The 20,787-nt window shown below is 41.8% G+C and overlaps 1 protein-coding gene across 1 annotated transcript in view; it reads left to right on the top strand.

Moving 5' to 3' along the window:
- SMOC2 (SPARC related modular calcium binding 2) overlaps positions 1-20,787 on the top strand; it is a 179,658-nt gene that overhangs the window by 80,792 nt on the left and 78,079 nt on the right. The gene's annotated exons all lie outside the window — the stretch shown is intronic.

The raw sequence follows: 20,787 nt of genomic DNA, 5'->3' as shown, positions 1-20,787 counted from the left end.
TCCTCTGGCCTTTTCAAATGAAGTTTTTCATAAATTCTTATCGGAAGAAAGCAGTCATTCTAGGTTTAAAGTATTGAGCTGCTGAGGGAGCACAGGCTAAGTAAAAACATGAATTTTCTGTGATCGACTTCGGGTGAAAAAATTGCCAGCATTCACAAAGGCAGCCTCAGCATTCGAGCTTTGTTCCTTGTGGTTACGTGTTTTCCTTCTAAGTGCATTTTTAATATCCATTTACCTATGGACATCAAAATATTTATCAACATTCTGGATGCTAAGAGTGGTTTGATTCTCTTTCCAACCACCTATACCCCTTACATACACACCCAACAAAGGAGTCTTGATGGGAAATGCCTGAGTCTTGATATTTCGCCAGCTACCTGGAAGCCCCAAGATGGACTCTGGTGCAAATGTTTACTGACTTACAACAGTGAAAGGCACCGTGGATAATGACCCATGCAGGTGCAATAGGAGGGTTGGATGGAACAGGCCTGGTACATTCTTCTTGCCTGTTTTCTTCCTTACTTGCCACCTCCAACCCCAGGATCTTAACTGGCCAACTACATCCTGTTACTGCCAAGAACGTTCCCTTCATCCCTCTCAGCTGCCGCGCCTGTTGGGCTGAGATGAGGAAGGGAAGAATCCATAGGTATGACTATCAGATGCATGTGTACAAATGGCAGGGAAATTTAAAACATATTTATAGGATTTGTAAAATCTTTTTCTCAGAAATTACTGTTATGGATAAGTTTTCCTATTGCTTAAAAATATTAACCTGTATACTTCTCTTATGCACTTTAGAAACTGAGTTAGTTTTGTTCAATCTTGTCACTATATTTCCAAAAGATATTTGATTTGCTTCTATATCATGTAGATTAGTGCATGGGAAATTAATTAAAACATTGTATGTTTCAAATTTACTGTTGGATCTTGAAAGCTTCTCATGGGAGAAGCAATATGGCAGTACCTAAACTTAATTTGAGAAGCAAATATAAAATTATTGTAAACAATGTCACTGGAAATGTGCATTTTTTAAAAAGCAATTTTAATTGTTGGTGACCAGCTATTTCAGGTTTTGACAGAGTAAGTTCCGTATAAGCTCATGGAACAAGTGCAGTTTTGTGTTTCATCCATCACTTGCTGTTAGCAGATTTTCAGGCCTTAAGTTACCTGTCAATTATAATTATGCAATAAAAACAGTGCAGGCTTTCAGTGTTTGGTGGGACTGAAAATAATGTTTCAGGAAATTCCAGTTTACATAAGTTGCCCTACACTATAATTTGATTTAAATCAGGCTAAATGAGTGGAACACAAAAAGATGACATTCAGTTGATTTATAGACATGGGGCATGAAATTACTGTGTTATAGTTGTGTTTAACATCGGTTGTCCAGACACCTGTCCTTTCTGAGTGTCTGAAGAAAGTCAGACCTAGTTGGTATTTTAGGATATTAAAAATACTGTTTAATTTATTAAGTTTAACAATGAAATGGCAAACTGCATGGGTTTACATCATGACCACTGTTGTCACTGAGATTTCAAAATGTCAGAAGAGACATTTATATTTAATTTTATTTAATTTTTCTTTTTCGGTGAGGAAGATTGGCTATGAGCTAACAGCTGTGCCAATCTTCCTCTATTTTGTATGTGGGATGCTGCCACAGCATGGCTTGATGAGCAGTGTGTAGGTCTATGCCTGGGATTTGAACCTGCGAACTCTGGACTGCCGCAGTGGAGTGTGTAAATTTAACCACTACACCACTGGGGTGGCCCCCTAATTTTAATTTTAAAAGATACTTTTACTAATAGTCTTCTTTGGTAGAAGTAGGCACATTTATTGAACAAAACATAAATAATTTGTGACATTTATTATTTTGTATTTAAAAAAAATTTACCTTATTTTTCAGTACTTCTTCATGTTCTTTTACAAAAAAGGCCAAACTGAGAATGCATTGGTTTTTTTCTCTGATGTTTATTTATATCAGTTAAGAGTAGTATTTTTTACCCATGAGTTCGTATTAAAATAATATAATATTACTTTTGTTACTAAATACATAGAACATGATTGCCAAGCATAATGAGTGCATATCTTGTGGATATGGTCAAATATGCTTTGGAGCATATAACAATAGTAGTTTTTTAGGAGGGAATATTCTCACAAAAGAAGATAAAGTAGTCCTCATCTATGAGAATTTACACATCATAGGCACTCAATAAATGTTAATTATTAAATTAATAAAGAGTTTTATCATCATATGTTCCATTGGCACTCTGATGGTACCATAACTTTTCTTTCTCTAAAACAAACTAAATGAAACAAAAAATAAATAGATAAATAACTAGAAAAGAGAGCTAATCTAAGTACCATTACAGTTTGACTGCTGGACTTTTATTAATTAAAATTGAATATAAATAGAAATTAAATATTTTTCTGTTGGTTCATTTAGCAAGAAGAGCATCACTTTTGTTACGTAAGCCTATATACATTAAATAAATGAGTCAAAAATCTGAACTTGCATTTTACTTAAGAATGTAGTACTCAATTTTTCCTATCAATATATAATTGAGCATGTCAATTTATTTCTTTACTTTTTAAAATCATCTTATTATATTCAGTTTTATTATTCTATTCAAAGAAGATACAAAAATTGATTACAAAATTTTACCAGATAAGAGGTTTTGTAACATATTTTCTTTTAGAGGTTTTGTAACATATTGTCTTTTAATTATATAAAATTCATTCATATATCTATTTATTAAACCAACACTTTTTCCCTGTGGTGCATTAAATGCATAAAATCGTAACACTTTAAAACAAATTGAGGGGATCTCACCTACAGGGCAAGGAGACACTGAGGCTCATGTAACAGCTTCTTCATTACAAGCACCATTTGTAGTCAGTCACCTGGGTAACGTGACTTATGGGAAGGAGAGCTCAGAAAGAATAAGTATAATTAATGTAAGGCTAGCTTTGCAAAATTTTGGTAGAAAGATTATTCAATGGGATGCATTAATTGAAAAATAATCCTTAAACTGATTGTGTTCATATTTATGTCTGTGTGATTTTTTTCAGGCTTCATTATCTTTTATTTAAAAAAAATGAGAAACAGATTAGTCATCCTATTTACAAGTGTCATAATCTTTTACAAAAATTAGGAACCAGATTATCACCATCATATTATCTTTTCCTCTAAGTAGGCAGATCTCTTAAATTCATAAAAAAAACTTGTTAATTTCTATCAACTAATTAGTGTTGTTATGGACCTTACTATGGATCTGTTGTTATACCTGGTGTTGAATAAAATGTAAAAGGAGTAAGGGATAGGTGTCTGAACTAAGAAACTTCTGTGAAAGTATTTTTGTACTGGAAACAAAAAGCCAATATTGTTTGAAATATGTAGCACTGATTAGGATAAAAAATGGAGTTTGGGGAACAGCAGGTGAAACAAGGATAGATTTAGATTGATGTAAATTATGCAATTTTAGAGCTAGAATGGATCCTAAAGATTATTTAGCCCAGCCTCATCATTTTACAGATTGAAAGAAAAAGAAAAACAAAATACTGAAGCTCAGAGAAGTTGAGAGGCTTGTTCATTGTCACAGCGCAGGGTAATGACTCAGTGCTATTTCTATGATTTCTTCAAGTTATCAGTTAGGTTTTTATGGAGAAGCCAAGCCTTCAGATATGCCTTGCATGATGGATAAAATTAATGAAATTATGGGGCTGGCCCAGTAGCGTAGTGGTTAAGTTTGAGCACTCCACTTCAGCGGCCCAGGGTTTGCAGGCTCGGATCCTGGGTGCAGACCTACACACTGCTCATCAAGCTATGCTGTGGGGGCATGCCATATACAAAAATAGAGGAAGATCAGCACAGATGTTAGCTCATCGACAATCTTCCTCAAGCAAAAAGAGGAAGATTGGCAATAGGTGTTAGCTCAGGGCCAATCTTCCTCACCAAAAAAAAAAAAAAATTAATGGAATTATGGAACCTTAAAACTAAAAGAAGTCACAGAGTCCACCTCATTCAACCCATTTAATTTAACAATCGAAGAAACAGATGTCGAGAGAGGCAATGTGACGCACTAGAGGAAGCACAGGTGTCTATGTATTTAAAAATGTTCTGTTCATTAAGAAGAAGCCAAGTTGCAAAGATATAAACATCTAACTGAGACTGTTCCCAGTTATCTGAGAGCCTTCTTCTTGGGATGAACCCTCATGAAGTTGAAGAGACTTCACATAATTCCCAGTTGTCACTGCATTTCTAGTGTGCATGTTCCTCGTCAAAGCTTGACCCTTGGACCTCACTCTTCTAGTCCCTTTAACTCCGCCTCCAGGCCTAGACGTTTCCTTCCGAGAACACGCAGGGCTGCCAGCCACCCTCCTTAATCCACAGGACTCACCCTGCTGGCTCTCTGTGCCACTCGTGTGCCCCACGCTCCAGCCAAGGATCGCCCGTGTCTTCAATATCCTCGTTACCTTCCAACATAATTAACACATCACGACTCTTCTGTCTTGTTGAGCCACAGGTCTGGGTTCCTTATAATTTTTAGTAACAAATTTGGTATCTTTTTTTGTTTGTAGAGCATATTCATAAACCTCCCCTTTCGTTCTCCCAGCCACGTGTCATGAAATAGTATTCCAGCCGAGGTTAGAGGGCATCCGGGGTCTCCTGCTCGAGGCTTCTGTAACAGCATATGTAAATGCAGTGGTCTCCCCTTAAATATACACATAGTTTGGGGGGAGATGAGGTAATTTTGCCACGTGACTCTTTTAACCTAGAAATATCTTCTTGCTTGCTTCAACATCAGTGTTAAGATATTTACCTCAGTTCTTTTTCTGAAAATATTTTTACCAAAGTAAATAAAATTTTAGTGCTGTGACTGCCGTCAAAAACTTTTCCTTATTAACTAAGGAAATGACTGTGATTAATTTACAATTAATAAACATTAGCACCCTCCTCTCAATGTGATCTTTGGCTTCATGACATCTGAGCAACCCACTTTGACACCAAATGGAATTCTCGCTCCCACTAAAGGGCTCTCCTGGTAAGAGTGATGCATCAGAAGTTTAGGGAGAGGAAACAGAGGTCTGAACACCTCCTGCTTTTTCCTTCCTCATTGTGGAATAATAATTATGGTAAGAAGAGGAGTTAACATTCCTTGCACTTGCTCTGTGCTAAGTACCTTCCATGCATCATCCCCTGCTGCCCTACTGAGCCCTCCTAACAAGCCGGTGGGGCGGGTGCAGCTCCCTCGCGGAGGAGGAAGATGCATGTTATCACCAAGCCCAGATGACACATGAAGCAGTCTCCAAGGACGGGACTGAAACGCCATCTGACCGACCCGAGTCATGCTCCCCACTGCTGTGCTGCGGAGTGAAGGCACCTCCTCTGCCCCGCAGGTTCCTCGGTGGGGAGTTCTCTATTACTGCATTTACTTGTCTGGGGCCCTGTTGAAGTGCAGGTGTCATACATAGAGCCATTAGCAGCCATTAAACCTTTAGTTCCAAGCCTCTGTCCAACTGAGGGAGAGGGCAGAGAAAGCTGGGTGAGGACAGAAGGGGATGTTTCCTTCTGTGGCCAGTTCACGAACCTCAGAGACTGTCCCACACAGAGAAATAGAGCCTCTTGAGTAACCGTGTCTTCTAGCCTCCTCACATCTCCTTTCTCAGTTCCTCCTAGAGAATTCTTCCTCACCCCTTGTCCTCAGATTGTTCCCAGCGCAAACCTTGCGTGTCTTACCTACATTCTCATTTCACGTCCTCCTCCTGGAATGGCATACTTTGCTTTGTAAATATTCTCAACTACTGGATCACTGGATCTGCTTGGACCTCAGTTCTTTGTGCACAAATGGCCTCCCCTCTCTGCCCATTCCTACCCACAGTTGCCCACCTGGAGCCTTGCCCTGAGCCTCACTCTCGGAATCATTCATTCTGTGCTCTCCAGGCTCTGCTTTGATCTTTAGAGATACATGTATTTCCTGATATTTTATCTCCCTACTTGGAGTGAGGTCTTACGACAAAGACTATATCCTGTATGGCACAGAGCTAACCCCATGTCTTGACACTCATTTGTTATGATCTAGCGACACCAATAGTGTCAGCCACGGGAAATACAAGACACGACGGACCGCTCTCACCTTCACAGACTGGCGATGATGAACCCAGAGTGCTCAGAAAAGTTCTGAGAATATTTTCTAGAGGATAACTCATTGACTGAAGGAAGCAAAATGTCCAGAACAAAGGCGCTGGCCAGAGGCCAGAGGCCAGGGACCGTGAGCACGCATGAGGCCATTTGTGGGTCTTGGAGGCCCATGGCCCAGGGGGCAGGGGAGGGATGGGGTGGCCTCCCGGTGGCTGGGTTTGGGAGGGGGCTTGAAGGCGAACGTTCCTGAACTGGACACGAGGATGGTTGTAATTCTGGGGAATGTGCAGCAACCCCAGAAGGGACTGCTCAGAGGCGGCTGGCAGCTTTTAATTTAAAACCAAGAAGGTGGCATCCATTTATCTCCGTGGCACTGGGCCCTTGACTCGGCTCTGTCCACCCTTAAGTCAGAGCTGCTCGCTCACAGCAGGAGCCTGTAGAGATGACTGTGCAAGCTGAATCTTCCCTCCTGGGCCTACCTGGTCCCTGTGTCAGGCAGAGGCCGTCTGCGTGAATACCTGGAGTCTGGAGCCAGAGTTGACACGTGAAGCAGGAAAGAGGTGAGGAGGAGACGCAGAACAGAGACATGAAGGAGGTGCAAGGCATCGTGAGTCAGCAAAGTAGCATCAGTTTCTGTGGTGTCAGGAGGGACCCAGAGATGCCACGGCATCGTCACCCCAAAGAGGGATCCTGCAGGTGAGACAGGAGGAAAGGCACCTCCTTGCTCTTTCAGTTCTTCCTGGCAGGGGCTGAAGAGCTTTCTGCTCCTGGAAGGAGGGCAAGGTCTGGGGGAGGCTGGGGAGCCCCTGGCCTGGGAGTGCAGCCAGTGCTTACCTTGCCTCGGGGAGGCAGACAGTCAGCTCCCAGCTGCAAGTCATGGAAACTTCTCTCTGACGATCGGAGTAAGGAGCTGAACCTGGAGCTGCCGGCAGTCCCCAGAGCCGGGTGTGGCGGCTGGGAGTTGAAAGGCAGTTGAGAGTCTTGGCCTGATGGCAAGGTGCGTTCAAGGTGACTGGGTGCTGCTCTGCTGTCCTTCAACTTAACCAGTGTGGTGTGCCTGGATCGTGTTGCATCGCCCAGAGAATGCTTTGTCAGGTGGGGGAAGTTAATGGCTGCTTCTCTTCCAAATTCCATCTTTTTGGGGCCCCCAGGGAGATCCTGAAGTGGGTCCAGCTGGGCCTGGGCTCTCTGGCATCTCTGCTGCTGTCGGCCTCCAGGCATAGCGGGCATGTGCTCCCTCGGGCACTGGCTCTGTGGGGCATGTTTGAAAGGACCTTTACTGTGAAATCAGTGGAAAACAAAGCAAAGACAGAACCCGGAGAAGAACGAGATGGATTGGAAGAGTCGGTCATCTGCACAATGATGAGGAGGCCAGCTCCGTCCAGTGCCTGCACCCTGCCGGGTCTAGCTCCTGCGCCCTCTCTGCTCTCTCTGCAAAACCTGTCTTTCAGGCCTCAGACATTTCCTGCTTTGGTGATGTTTCTTTTTTCGCCTCCGTAGGACCTGTAATTGCTGGCCAGGAAGGACAAGAGACCAAGTGGCTAACGGCTACTTCATGTTGGAGAGAAAAATAATTACACGTTGGGAGCTGTTAAACACATCAGAGAAAGTCAGCCTCTGTTCTGTGCCCACTGGGGTCATCAGTCCAGTGTTTCCAAAGCTGAGGACTGTTGGGTCATCTGGTCCAGTGTTTCCAAAGTGACCTATCTCTTCTGCTTGATCTTTATGAGCTGTGTTAATAATCTGTCCACATAGCCCCATAAGACCAGTGTGATGGTCAACTCTAGTATCCACTGGGCCATGGTGTCCAGTCGTTTCGTCAAACACTAGATGTTTCTATGAAGTAGTTTTGTAGATGATATTAACATTTATCAGTCCACTCTGAGCAAAGCAGGTTCCCCTCCACTGTGAGGCCATGTGGGCTCATCCCAGCAGGACTGGCAGGACCTGAGATATCAAGTGGGAGTGTCCACGTGGGGGTGGGGAGGGGTGGACTCTGCACTGTGGGGAACTGGGGGAGGTCTGCTGCCTATTTGCTCAGGGCCCCCACTTTCGAGCTAAGTCCTTCACCCTCATATGTGGACACTGATGTGTGCCAGAGTGCTCGATGCTGCACTGGAGGGGGCGAAGTGGCACTCAGGCCTGCAGTGCGTGGCTCCAGGTGGTCACCTCCCAGTGATCAGCATGCAGCATGGGGTCCCACATCTGGGGGGTTCACCCTGCCCTGCTCTGGGGGAGGCTGAGGCCTTGTGACTTCCCTCTGTGTTGAGGCCAGCATGTTGATGTCTCTACCTGCTGCCCCATAAATGTAAGCTTTGATGGTCTGGAATGTGTGACGTTTCCCCGTTGGAAACACCATGTTGATGACAACTGCCGTGGTGTGTAGGGACACCCTCAACATTGCCAGCTTTGGACATTTGCCGGTTTGGGATGGCTGAGGTTTCCTCTCCCCTACGCCCACGCACCCGCGTGTTCACCCTCCCGGGTCACGATGTCTTTGACACTGGGCTGTCACAGCCCTGGCCAGCTAAGAGCGGGGCACCGACCAAGGGCCTCGTCTAGCCCTGGGGGCCGGTCTGCGTGGCCCCCAGGATAGGCAGCTGCCTTCGGGGCACCAGCAGCCTCTTCAAGTGGCCTCAGAGAGAGGTACAGCATCGCAGACAGTGCTGAGTCTGGGGCATTTGGCGTTTGTGTCATTTATTTATTTCAAATCTGAAGTTGGCGATGGAGCGTGTCTGCTTTCTCTCTCTGCCTGCGGCTCTTGCAAAAGCTGAGTGTCGGGCCAAGGAGATGACCCTTCGGAGACCTCCAGAGGAGAGTGCTGTGTGCTGAGTGTGGCTGTGACCGCAGACCGAGGACACGTGCGGGCCACCCTGCCCCAGCTCTGAGGAGCCTCTGGTTTTAGTGGCCTTGTCATTTATTGTCTTTGTAAGTTTTGCATGCGAGCTGGAGAAAACATAGAGGCCCCAGTTTTGCCGTCTCTGAAATCCTCCTCCCGCTTGGGAGAAAATAATTCTTCCTCCCTGACCATTAAAAACAGCTCTGCTTCTTGTCCAGGAGATGGCCTGTGTGCTTGGGATGTCCCCTGGTTTTATGGGACCCCCTCAGTGGAAACATGTTTCTGCTTTCTTCAGAGTTCATAATTTTTGTTTTATTGCACATATTAAAATTAGTGCCAAAAGATAATTATCTTTTGATTCTGCTTTAAATCATGGTAAATTGCATTCCCTAAGGAAAGATAATACCAGTTATAGTTTCTTTCTTCATTTCAAAGTTTTAAAATATTGTTTCCCTCATGTTTCTTTTTATACCATTTTTCAAACGTAAGATTGCAAACACATCAAGATGCCAACTAGATTCTTAATTATAAAGCTTTGGTCATTTGAAGAGATTAAAATATTAAAATAATTCAAATAGCTTTTTTTAGATGTTGACTGTAAAAGTGTATTGTTTTTAAAAATATTAATGAATCTACCTAAAAATGTACATAACCAAATTGATCCAATTTTCCTAATTGTAAAATGGGGTTTTAATTTCAATCATATTTAATTCTTAGATTTCAGTATCCAAATGTGGTTAAATAATCAGGATGCAATATTTCAACATAAGTACAGAAAATATCAATGAAAGCAAGCAGATTATATCCAAGCTGGTTGAAAATGCACCCCAACCGTATATACATATGGCCTTAGTGCTTCCACCATGTAAGAAGGGTATTTGACTTTATTCTCTCAACATACATGAGATTTAATTCATCATTCAATTAATGAGGTCTGATATTAAATGGTGTCCTTTGTGGAACTGTAGTTACAATTTGTAGAAAGCCTAGAATGCATCAGCAAAGTGCTCTGTGTTTTAATGCATACTATAATCTAGTGCTTGTTGTCTCACAGTTTAAGTACGTTTCTCAAAATTGGTAAGTGGCTGAGCTGGGGATTTAGCCCGGACCTATGATTCCAAACTTCCTACCATGGCACTGCAGGTCAGACAGATGTGTCTCAGCCAGTGGTCTCACCATGAAGTGACTTGGTCTGATTCTCTCGAAGGTGTCTCTGTTGTTGACAGTGGATTAGGATGCCTGGCCGTGAAATGCACCTGTTGTAAACTCTTGGTCTGGTGCTAGCATTTCTCGCCTTGTCAGGCCTGTGCTCTGGGGGGTGGGGGGGGTGGGGGGGTGGCTCTGGAAGTGATGCAATGGGAAATAACATTGGGCAGAACGTTTCTCAAGCACGTGGATGGGCTACAGGTATGAGAACTAGGAAAGCGGCAGGGTCTCCTGAAAACAAAGCCTCGCCCTCCTCCTGGTTTATGTGGGAAGAAACACACTGGTGTGGGGAGGTGACAGGAGAAAGGCAGATGCATGCTGTGCCCAGAAGGTGCTTTAGGACACCTTGCACACACATCGTTCGAGGGCGCTCAGTGAGCTGAGCTGTTTTAGGTGCGACCAGCCCTTATTCTGAGTGCTGTGAGTCTAGTTGAAGCCTTTTTTTCTCATGGGAGTTATGATCACTGCCACTTAGAACCTCCCATGGCGCCTGGGAAGTACGGAAGGTGGAAGGACACTGGGGCTGATTTGGCGTCCCACACAGGGCATTGTGTGATCCTAGTCCAGTTACTTTACCTCTCTGAGCTTCAGCATCTCATCTTTAAAATGGTAGTGATGAGAATGACCTCCCAGGAATCAGATCACGTCTGTGAAAGACCCCGGTCAGCCAGTGGGGTGCATCAGTGTCCAATCAGTAAATAGGAATGGAATTAGTTTCCAGACGTTCACCTCCTAGATCAGTCCTGGACTTCACAAATAACAAGAGGACATTTCTTGAGAATCTCCTGTGTATGTGGTGTGTTCATTATAAGTGTTCCTAGTTACCAGTTTGGGAGAATTCAGGTGCTAGAAATTGTCATGACAGGATAAATAACACAAATGCAGTGAGGAAAGATTTCCCTGTGGCAGTGAGATTCACATGGCTGTCTCCAACGCTCATGCGGTTTGAAACAGGAACTGGAGGAAACGTCTCTTATTCACACCTAGGAAAAGAACCTTAGTAGAACAGAAATCACTGTGATTCTGTTTCTGCGATCTTCTCATCAGATTAAAGACTAAATCAGAATTGATACGGCTCATAAACAGTGGGCCGTCTTTTGGTAATGACTCTCAAATTAAACTAGAGTTAGAATTCCTGCCTTTACCTGTAAGGAGAGTACAAGGAACCTTCTGCCAGTGGTTACCTCATCTTGATGTGTCTTGTCTTGTCTTGTAAATGGTCACTCTCCCACTAGCTGTGGGCAATTAACGATTTATGTTGGGTGAGTAGTAAAGAATTTTACCAGCCCCAAACTATTTTTACCAGCCCGTCTTCTTTCCAAATGGGACAAACTTCATAAAATTGGTGAAATACTCACCGTTATAAACTGCTGATTGATGCCAAACTCTTGGCCAAACATGATGCATTAACACAGTTACGATGACCATGCAGTGAGTTAAAAAAATGTTAATGCATTTGCTAAGGAATTTGATTTACTCCCTGGGATGTGGTGTGTGTGTACGTGCAAGTGTCCCTGTACAACCAAACACGTATTAAGTAATTACTTTTATCTCAAAAATTTTTTTGTATGTGTTTTTAATAGAGGCAACTTTTCTGCTCACCGTTGCTTATCTTTGCATTTCTCATGTCTTCTAAATGCGCCTGCATCCTACATCTGTGTCTCAGATGAATACTAGTACAGAAGCGTTTCTTTATGTTTTTGTCGGAAAGTCACGTTAGTGTCTAAAGCCAGAATCATCAGGCTATTGTGTTTCAGATGAAAAAGCAGACCAAGAAGTTGTTTAAAAAGATCCTATTTAGTTATATATTTAATAAACTATCTGCATCAAAACACAGAATACTTAAGTAATATTAAGGTTCTGTGTACTCACAAATGGACTTGAAGGTAACATTAATATTTTCTTGGACCACTTAGATAATTGGAGAAGTAAAACATTATCATTTTGTACCTATTACCTTGCCCCAGAAAATATGGTCTTACTGTAGCTCTAAGAGAGGCATAATTTTCCTGCAATCCTCACTTTAGGCCTATGAGGAGATACTGTTTTCCCTTTTACATATGAAAAAAATGCACAAATTCACCTAAGCAGCAAATCCAGGGGATTTGCTTAATGCTTCAGTTTACTTGCTGAAATCATTAGGGCATCCATTTCTAAATTACACACCAGGGTTTATCAGGCAAGGTAGGTATAAATGTTGAAAGAGATGCACCACCAATTCAGTGTCTTGACCAGCCAGAAGTTTACTGTTTTTCTCAGGTGACCAGGCTATGTGAGCCCTGGTTCTCCATGTGTGCGGTCATGCAGGGACCCTGCACCTTCTATCCAGGGCTCTCCCTCCTCCAGGCCTCCTTTCCATGGATGTGGGTTTCAGGCAGGGAAAGAACATACGGAGGGGCAAACCCTCTCTCCTGAAAGCCCAGCCTGGACCTGGACCTACCACTTGTTCCACTAGAGAACTTAATCACATGGCCACACTACTGAAAGGAGGCTGGGGGTTGAGTTTCAGGGGTACCGGCTGTGATTCTCTCACCTGGCTTTGCAGCATCAGCTGGGGATCTCGGCTGCATCAGGTGCTGACTGAGCCTGGGTATGCTCTCTAGGGAAACCGAAAACAGGATTATAACCTCGCCACGTGGATTAGGTCCTGTGTTTAGGTCACGCTGATCAGTTCTTTATTTTTCATTTTGCAACATTCATATGCTGATACACATGCAGGCATTTATAGACACACGTGTATGTGTATATATTTCTGAGGGTGTCTTCATTTTATATATATATATAGATATATATATATACACACACATATATATCTTTTTTCTTTTTTCTTAAAATTATTGTCTGCTTGCATCCTGCATCCCCAGCCCAGTGCACACTCCTTGGGAAGCCAGAATCTGCCTTTATTCATTGGTCTCCTACGCCTTCCATAGGGCACTGGCGGGTGCCTATTAAAACACTACAGACGGCTTGCATCACCTGACCTATAATGCTTATTAAATCTGCATATTCCTTGTTCCGCCCTGGATTGGAATATTGGAATCCCTGATGTGGGGCCTCTGAAGCTGCATTTTAAGCAGCTCATTTAGTGATTTTTTTTTTACATTAAAATTTGAGTACCAGTCAAACATGTGTTAACTATTATCTACAAGGTTTTGGACATATTTTAATTTTTTCTTATACATTTGTGTAAAAACAAAACACTAAATGTCTTGAAGGCATCTGAATATTACGCCAAGGCCACAGAAATAAGAGTCGTCCTGAATGCCACCCTTTCCTTCACATCCTACATCCAACCCTTCAGGCCTTCCTGTGAGTTCTACATGTGAGTGTGTCTGGCCTTGGCCACTGTCCACCACGGCACGGAGACGGCTCTTGTTGAATCCGGAGGAGCTTTCCTTCAGCTGGATCCCTGCACTGGGTTCCGAGCGTCTCTGTGCCTCCCCTGGCACGGAGACTGCTCTTGTTGAGTCTCGAGGAGTTTTCCTTCAGCTGGATCCCTGCACTGGGTTCGGAGGGTCTCTGTGCCTCCCCCGCGCACTTCTGCTTCCGTCCTTCCTCTGCACTGCAGCTTTCTCAAAATTTGTCTTTTAAAAACACAAGCTAGTCCTCTGTTCAGAATTCTCCAGTGACGTCCCATGTCACCTCCTAAAGCCCAAGTCCTTTCCATGACCTGTGGTGGCCTCCGGTCTGGCGGCCCCTGCTGCTGCCTCTTAGCTCGTCTTCTCTGCCTTCGTCGCTCATTCGCACATGGCCATGCTCCATGCTGTCTGTTTTATTTAAGCAGCTCTATTGAGGTATGATTCACATACCATAAATTCATTTTGAATTTGAAGAGTACAATACAGAAGTGTTTAGTATAGTCACAGAGTTGTGCAACTATCACCACAATCTAATTTTAGAACATTTTCATCACTCCAAACAACCAGAAAACCCCATATCCATTAGCAGTCGTTCCCCATTGCAACCCCCCAGCCCTAGGTAACCGCTAATCTACTTCTGTCTCTACAGATTTGCTCATTTTGTGCATTTCATATAGGTGGAATCATACAATATGTGGTCCTGTGTGCCTGGCTTCTTTCACTCAGCATGTTTATAAGGATCGTCCATGTTGTAGCATGTATCAGTACTTCATTCCTCTTTATGTCTGAGTAATATTCCATCATATGGATAGAACAAATTTTATGTATCCATTCTATAGTTGATGGACACTCGGGTTGTTTCTATATGAACAATGGTGCTCTGAACATTCGTGTTCAAGTTTTTGTGTGGACATATGTTTTCTCTTCTCTCGGGTACACACCCGGGAGTAGAATGGCTGGGTCATATGGTAACTTTGTGTTTAACATTTTTAGGAACTGCTAAAGTGGATGTGCCAATTTCCATCCTCATCAGCAGTGCATGAGGGTACTAATTTCTCCACATCCTCTCCAACACTTCTTATTTTTCATTTTTTTGATTACAGCCATCGTATTAGGTGTGAAGTGGTATCCCATTGTGGTCTTGATTTGCATTTCCCTAATGACTAATGATGTCTAGCACCTTTTCATGTGCTTAGTGGTTGTTTGTGTGTCTTCCCTGGAGAAATGTATATTCAGATCCTGTGTGCATTTTTAAAATTTGGTTATTTTAGGTCTTAATATTGAGGTTTAGGCTTCTTTAAGTATTCTAGATGCAAGTCCCTTATCAGATAGATGATTTGTGCGTATTTGCTCCCATTCTGTGAGTTATCTTTTCATTTTCTTGATGGTGTCTTTTGAATCACAAGGGATTTTACTTTTGATGTAGTCCAATTTATCTATTTTTCTTCTGTTGCTTGTGCTTTTGGTGGTGTATCTGAGACACTATTTCCTAACCCAAGTCTCTCTTTGTCAGCCAGAGTTGAGCCCCTTTCGGAGGAAGACAGTGAGCTGTTGCTGCTGCCACCATCGGAGCTTCATGCGGAGGCCTTCATGCCCCCAAATGAGTCTCACTGCTGTGCAAAAATATGCCCTCTCTCCCTTCCTCTTACTTAAGATTAACCTGAATCTTAAGGGTAGAATTTGGAGTTAATCCCACCAGATAATTTCCTCCCTCCACCTTGAACTGTTGTTTTTTAAGCTAGTGAAGCTGATTAAAAGTTACAGCAACAGCAGCTCAGAGTGGGAGAAGAATAAGAGGAAATTCGTTGCAAAAAATATGTATAAATTTTGCATGGAATATACTTATACTAAAATTATTCCTTATTTATCTGAAATTGAGATTTAACTTGATATCCTGTATTTCATCTGGCAACTCCGCCTGTCAGTAAATACACTTCCCTGTTCTCAACTTTGTTTAGCTCATCTTTGGTAGAGAATGTTTCCTTGAGCTTTCTTCAAAAATCAAATGTTAATACAATGTATTGGTCTGCTAGGGCTGTCGTAACAGAACACCACACAGTGGTGGTGGCTCAAACAACAGGAATTTTTCCCTCACAGTTCTGAGGCTGGAACTCCAACATCAAGGTGCCAGCAGAGTGGGTTCCTGGTGAGGGCTCTGTTTCTGGCTTTCAGATGGCTGCCTTCTCTCTGCATCCCACATGGTCTTTCCTCTGTGGGTACACATTTTTGTTGTCTTATCTCCTTTTCTTATAAGAACTCCAGTTATATTGAATTAGAGTCCCGCCCTTATGACATCATTTAACCTTAGTCACCTCCCTAAATGGTGATTATATTAAAAGCCCTATCTCCAAGTACAGTCACATTGGGTGTAGGGCTTTAATATATGAATTTTAGGGGAAGACAGTTCAGTCCATAACATACAGAATAGAATTATTTTTGTGTGGCTTGGATTTAGATGTTTTATGCTGAAAGTAAAACCTATTAGTAAAAAGGTTCAAAGTGGGGGTAAAATTAACCATCAGTATGTGCCCCGTGGATGTATGTCTTCAACCACTCATCTTCATCCTTCTTTCTGTAGTCACCCTAGATTCTAGATATCTTTCTATTGAAAAGTCCCTTTACAGCAGGAATGATTTTGTAGTCAGTAGAGAAATGTCATTCTCATGAAAGCCACTTGGATAATTTCTCATTACCTTTGATAGGAATTTCCATTTTGAACTAGAATGAAATTTATTCCAGTAAATCAAATGTTGGCTGAGATTGAGAGTTCCCCCTCAACTTAACTATTGCTTTCACTACTACAAATATTTTATATAAAATAGTTATTTTTAATCTGTGATTCTTTTTTACTATTTTTTTGAAAATCAGCCAAGTACAGTTCATGTTGACTAAGATAAAAATTCACGTACTTTCTGAAGCAACCACATTGCATCTGCCACTTCTGCCAGCCGAGATGTTTCTCTTGAATGTTCCTTGTGCCACCTAAGGCTGCCCTGAGGGTTTATGCATAGCTGCACAGTTTTTGGTGAAGTGTGTGATTCCTGTGCAGTTTTCAGTAATACAAACTGTTAATAAAACTCAACATTTAAGATTTTATGACAAACACTGGTAATCGATGATTTGCCTTGACTTTGTAAATTTGTGGATTTAATATGCTTTCAGAACTGAAATTTTTAGCTAAGCTTTTTAAAAAGCATCAAGGGAATTGTCAACCTTTACTACTAATGCTTACCACTACTAATGCAGAGTCAGACTCTGAAGAACATAGTGTGTGGCATGTTCAGTCATACTGGAAGATGCACACCACTGTCAGATGGCTTGTTGGGAAGACATTGTAAAGAAGGCTGGACAATATAGCATCAAATAGAAGAGGTCAGTGTCTTTATTTACAAGCAATCCTTGACTGAGAATGAAAAGAAATACTCTCTCTAACTCGGTGTTTATACCACTCACAACTTTTTGAACTTAACTTGAGAAATAAATTTTCCAAGATTGGTCTCAACTAAAAGGCATGTTTTCTCTTTTGTTTGGAAACTTGGAAATAAGTTTGTTTTTCTGTTTTGGAGTGATTCTGCATCAAGTAAAAGAAGGATACTTTCTTCATATCAGAAGTTAGTTTTTAAAACTAAAAAATATTAGAAAAATTCCTCTAAAATGCTTAGTTGGAGAGAGAATTTTTATCAGCTCAAGATTTTTTTTTTAAATTTTAAACATTTTTCAATCATTATATGTTGTTATGAATGCTGAAATATTTTATCTAAAGCCATTGCTTTAATTTTTGAAATAACAACATGTTACAACCAAACTGCTTATGAACTGCAATTATGGGTTGAAGCAAATGTTAAAAAATTACTTAAGAGGTTTCTCTTTGCTTCATGTCTGGCCTCTGTGTTTAAAAACTAATGTCTCCTATTTCCTCTTTGTGCCTTTTTATAATTTGTAAAGCCACTGCAGCCGGCTAGTAGATGCTTAATAAAATACTGAATGATTATGAGTTTCCTTATAACATTTTCAGCCATTTTTAGGTGTAACATAAAGTGAAGATTTAGAGTTTTGAGCACGTAAAATGACAGAGAGAGACCAGAATGATTTCAGAGACTGAAGGTCTTGATTAAGTCAAAGCCCAGTTGAATGGGCAGAAATGAGGGGCACACTCGAGGACTGAGTTGGAGGACATAGTGTCTGTTGTTAGAATTGGATGTCTTCTTTCAGTTGTGAAATAAGATTTTTTTTTTAATATTTTTCAACAGGAATGAATGAATGATTTGTTTTTGTGTGTGAGGGAGATCAGCCCTGAGCTGACATCGGTGCTAATCCTCCTCTTTTTGCTGAGGAAGACCGGCTCTGAGCTAACATCTATTGCCAATCCTCCTCCTTTTTTTTTTTTTTTCCCTTCCCGGAAGCCCCAGTAGATAGTTGTATATCATAGCTGCACATCCTTCTAGTTGCTGTATGTGGGACGTGGCCTCAGCATGGCCGGAGAAGCGGTGCGTCAGTGCGTGCCCGGGATCCGAACTGGGGCCGCCAGTAGTGGAGTGCATGCACTTAACTGCTAAGCCCCCAGGCTGGCCCAGATTTTTTTTTAATGTATTGTATATTTAGTATACTTCATTTTTTACAGCAGTTTTAGGTTTACAGAAAAATTGTGCAGAAAGCACAGAGTTCCCGTGTACCCCTCCCCACCCCCACCCCTGTCAGTTTCTTCTGTAGTTACCATCTTGCATGAATGTGGTACATTTGTTATAACTGATGGACTGATACTGATACATTATTGTTAACAGTTGTCCATAGTTTAAACTATGTCCGTAGTTTACATTAGGGTTCATTCTTTGTATTGTATATTCTATGGGTTTTGACAAATGCGTAATGTCCTTTATCCACCATTATGGAATCATGCAGAGTATTTTCTCTGCCCTAAAATCCTCTGTGCTCTGCCCAGTCATCCCTCCCTCTCTGTAAACCCTGGCAACAACTGATCTTTTTACTCCATAGTTTTGCCTTTTCTAGAATGTCAGCTGGTTGGAATCACACAGTGTGTAGCCTTCAGACTGGCTTCTTTCACTTAGTAATATGCAATTAAAGTTCCTCCATGTCTTTTCGTGGGCTGGTTGTGCATTTCTTTTTAGCGCTGAATAACAGTCCACTGTCTCGATGTAGCACGGTTTATTTATCCATTCACCTACTGAAGGACATCTTGGTTGCTTCCAATTTTTGGCAATTATGAATAAAGCTGCTGTAAACATTCATGTGCAAGTTTGTATATGAGCATAAGTTTTCAACTCATTTGGTTAAAGACCAAGGAACATGATTGCTGGTTGGTATGGTAAGACTATGTTGAGCTTTGTGAGAAACTGCCAAAATGTCTTCCAAAATGGCTGTACCGTTTTGCATTCCCACCAGCAGTGAATGAGAGTTCCTGTTGCTCCACATCCTCACCAGCATTTGGTGTTGTGAGTTTTCTGGATTATAGCCGTCCTATAGGTGTGTAGTGGTATCTCATGATTGCTTTAATTTGCAATCCCTTATGACATATGGTATTGAGTATCTTTTTAGTGTACTTATTTGACATCTGTATATCTTCTTTGGTGAGATCTGTTCAGATCTTTTGCCCATTTTTTTCCTTGGGTTGTTTTCTTATTGTTGAATTTTAAGTTGAATTTGGACATAAGTATTTTATGTGATATGTGTTTTGCAAATATTTTCTCCCTGTCTGTGGCTTGTCTTTTCATTTTCTTAACAATACCTTTTGCAGAATAGACATTTTCAGTTTTGATGAAGTCCAGCTCATCAATTGTTTCTTTCATGGATTGTGCCTTTGGTGTTGTATCTAAAAAGTCATCACCAAACCCAAGGTCACCTAGATTTTCTCCTGTGCTATCTTATAGATGTTTTCTAGTTTTGCATTTAACATTTAGGTCCATGATCCATTTTGAGTTAATTTTTGTGAAGGGTATAATGTCTGTGTCTGGATTCATTTTTTTGGATGTGGTTGTCCAGGACCATATGTTGAAAACATTATTCTTATTCTGTTGAATTGTCTTTGCTCCTTTGTCAAAGATCAGTTAACTATATTTTTGTGGGTCTATTTCTAGGCCCTGGAACAGTGTTCAGACTTAAAAATGTTTAGAAATTGGCCTTGAGGTGAGGGGATAACTGGGAGTAGAATTAGTGGTGACTGGAAGTAAGGTCCTAGAAACAAGAACACGGGAGGTTAGACGTGTACAGGAAAATGTTGGAAAGAGACAAGTTCTTGGCCACGGTCTCTTCAGGAACAGCCAGAGGAACCTTGACACAGCTGTCAGAGCTGGTCACTGGCTGCTTCCCCATTCTCCACAACTCAGATCTCTGCTGTGGACATTCAGTCTCACCCTTAGCTGGAAGGAAGCCAGTCTTTCACAGCGCTGTAGATTGTCCATGGGTAATATTTCTGCTCCTTTGAAAAGCGTCCCAGTTTCAAAGGAGAACAGAGGCACTGAAGGAGGTTCTGTGAGGTGAGAGCTTGAGACAACCTCTTCAATAGACCTTAATTCTGACAAGACATTTGGGACATTGATGAACCTGGGAGAGAGGCTCCACATGGGTTAGGAAAGAATTTGCAAAGAAAATTTGAGGAGAGGAGAGAATTGAAGACACCATAATTTTAATGACTGAGAAGGGTATTTTAAACACTGCCATGGATGGAAAATGCAGCACTGCTGTTATTGGTGGGGACATCTCTAACTCTCCCTTGCATTTATTTCTGCTTGATTTATTTATTGTTGGCAGTGTATTTTTTGAAAGTCTTGTCTCTGTCCATTCCTTCACCTCTTCCAAGAGCATATAACTTGCAAAGAAGTTCACAAGCCACTGAGCAATAACCAACCAGGGTGCAGAGGTGCCATCTCTGAAAGGAGCGGGGACGCTCAGCGGTTCATGCACCTCTTTGCTACGGCAGTGTCATGGAGCAAAACCTTCGTAACAACTTGTTTTTGTTGTTATACTCAAAACGGGCTGCTCTGTATTTCACCCTCAAATTGGCTCTGCCTGGGGACAAATGTGCCTGTGTTTAGCAGTGAAAACATTTTTTTCCTTGGTACAGATGTTATAAATGTTTATTGTAGGAAATATTAGCAAACAAGGAAAATAACATAAAATACCTTGTAAATTGACGATCCGGAAATAACTTATGGTGCCCATGCTGGTGGATATACCATATCCAGTTCTGCATGTGCCTTGCATATATAATCTCCTTTTGCACTTCAAGA

The sequence above is a fragment of the Diceros bicornis genome, chromosome 39 (assembly GCF_020826845.1).
Source record: "Diceros bicornis minor isolate mBicDic1 chromosome 39, mDicBic1.mat.cur, whole genome shotgun sequence".
Classification (NCBI taxonomy): domain Eukaryota; kingdom Metazoa; phylum Chordata; class Mammalia; order Perissodactyla; family Rhinocerotidae; genus Diceros; species Diceros bicornis.
This window is presented reverse-complemented; position numbering and strand designations above follow the sequence as displayed.